Genomic DNA, 2,500 nt, shown 5'->3' with positions numbered 1-2,500 from the left:
TGGGAAGGAGCGGTAGTTCATGAGCAGGTGGTTGGGCACCATGTTGGTGGTTGGTTGGCACGACAGAATCCCCGGCAGGCCTGTCAGGAGTCTCTGGGTCAAATTGTGGTAAACGGGGCTGGATAACACACCAATGGCACACACTGATCCACCCACTTCAAACCAATGCACCACTTACCACCATCCATCCCAGTTTTTGCCCCCCCCCAAACGTACATTGCTGCCTGCTAGATCTTGTGTTACCATTGTTAGACCCCAGGTCATACCTGGTTTAGAGGGCATGGGATGACATGACACTGATTTATATCATGTATTTATTTTCAGATTGTTCAGCAACAAAAATCTATCCTTTCTGTTCTATTGCTGCATCTAGACAGAGACACAGTGACACAAACCAGACCTGCAGCCTTTTGCCGGGAGGGAGCACTTTCAGGAAGGAAGAGGAGTGGAGAAAATAGGAGGATGAAAAAAGAGGTAATCAATTTCTAAACTTAATTTCGAAATTTGTGATGACAGCTAAAACACAATTACTTCTTGTTCCATTAGCGTGTCCGTCCTGTTCCTGCAGCGCTCTCTCTGCGATAATTACACGTGGCCAGTACATCGCCTCCCTGCCTGCCTGCCTGCCTGCCTTGCCTTCCTGAGTCGCTCCCTTCGGAGAGGAACATTAGCTCAATCAATGTCAATTATTCCATGGTGCTATTATCAGAAATGTGTGTGTGTGTGTGTGTGTCAGAGAGAGAGAGTGTGTGTGTGTGTGTGTGTGTGTGTGTGTGTGTGTGTGTGTCAGTGAATGATTGTGTGAGAGAGAGAGAGAGAGAGAGAGAGAGAGAGAGAGAGAATGAGAGAACGAGAGAACGAGAGAGTGGGTGAGAGAGACTGTCTTTGTTTAGGTGTGTGCGTGTTTTTATGTTTCCAAGGGGTAGCTGGGCTGACAATATGCGTTGCTTTGTACACATAATGTTTCCTTGTCAATCGAAAAACCAACAGCGAAATGAAAAAAGAAAACACCACCACAAACTCAAGCACACATTTATCAACAGTCCATTTGATGTGCTGTGCTGTGCCGTGCTGTGTTTTAGACTATAGAGGAAGAAGACAATTTCCCCGTCCCCGGCGGGAAGTGCCTCACGGTTGGACAGTGTGCCATCCATAACAGCGGTGCCGATGGATCAGAACATTTTCCCTCCATCACCGCCTTTCACAGCTAGTGACAGCTGTCAGATGAGGATGCTTGTACTCGCTGCCATGTTGATGGGAGAGAGTGTATGGTAGGGGCTCACAAGGGTGTTGAATAACAGCAAACATGAAAAAAAAACACACAAACACACATAAACAAACACGCACGCACACACACGCATGCACGCACAACACCACAACACAAAACATATATGCACACGCATGCACGCACACACGTATGCATACACACACCTCTCTCACACACACACACACACAAACACACACACACACATCTTTTGGTTCCTCGAGGGAGACTTCCAGTGTTGAGACCATTTTCTTCGAATTTACAATAGACTTTGTTGTTTCAGCACTGTCAACAGCATGCTGGTCAAGTGACACTATATAGGAGGCCATTTATCCTACTACGGAGGCTTGTTTACCGCAGTGGATGAGCATTAAACCACACAGCAGCTCCAGTTTCAGACCAGATATAGCATGCTCACACAGACACTTGACTATACTCTACATACATATAGTTGCTGTTAAGGCCTTGAACTAAATCGCTTTAAGTGCTGATGAAGCTTAGGCAGTTAATCAGCAAGTCAAGCTATATGGATATAAATATCATCTCATGTGTCATGTCAATAAGCTAGTATCCTATAATCGATGCTAAAGTCAGCAGTAGCTGACTGGATACTGATCAACCACATTGGTACCACCAAGAGTTAAGTTTCTACAAATGGAGAATGAAGTGTATGTTTGTGCCAGGGTCTTTTCAGTCACGCAAAACGATTCTTTACGCCAATATGCCAGTCGGTCTGGCCTTCGTAAACCGCTTTAGACTTTCTAGAGGGTTTGGATGCGATGTTGATTTGCGCATAGCCTTTCCCATGATGATAGTGACATGTCTCTGATGCCCACTAATCCCCCACCCTCTTGACAAATGTTCTGCTGGAAACACTGGAATGAAATATTATGGAAATAAATATTAACACGCTTTTTTTCTTCAAGAAATGAATAGTAATACTTTTGACCAAGAAAATGTAGTTTTTAGACTTGTTTTAAGAATTTGCCAATGGAACAAGTCAACATTTTCTCAAGGAGATTTTTTTTTTACTTGTTACAAGCAGTCTAAAATTTCAAGTTCAAAGTACTAGTTATTAGAGGATTTTTTGTTCTTAAATTAAGATTGACAGGATATTTTTTACTTGAAACTAGTAAAATAAGACTTCATTTAAGGCCCTGCCGTGGCCATCTGGTGGAGCACTCGCCTGCCATGCGGCTGACCAGGGTTCGATTCCCGGCCCGGGTCCTTTGCCAA

The 2,500-nt window shown here is 44.2% G+C and overlaps 1 protein-coding gene across 1 annotated transcript in view; it reads right to left on the bottom strand.

Moving 5' to 3' along the window:
- cdh4 (cadherin 4, type 1, R-cadherin (retinal)) overlaps window positions 1–2,500 on the bottom strand; it is a gene marked incomplete at its 5' end in the record, with an annotated part of 377,532 nt that overhangs the window by 160,383 nt on the left and 214,649 nt on the right. The gene's annotated exons all lie outside the window — the stretch shown is intronic.

The sequence above is a fragment of the Engraulis encrasicolus genome, chromosome 14 (assembly GCF_034702125.1).
Source record: "Engraulis encrasicolus isolate BLACKSEA-1 chromosome 14, IST_EnEncr_1.0, whole genome shotgun sequence".
Taxonomy (NCBI): Eukaryota; Metazoa; Chordata; class Actinopteri; order Clupeiformes; family Engraulidae; genus Engraulis; species Engraulis encrasicolus.
Note: the sequence above shows the minus strand (reverse complement) of the source record. Positions and strands in the feature narration are given on the sequence as shown.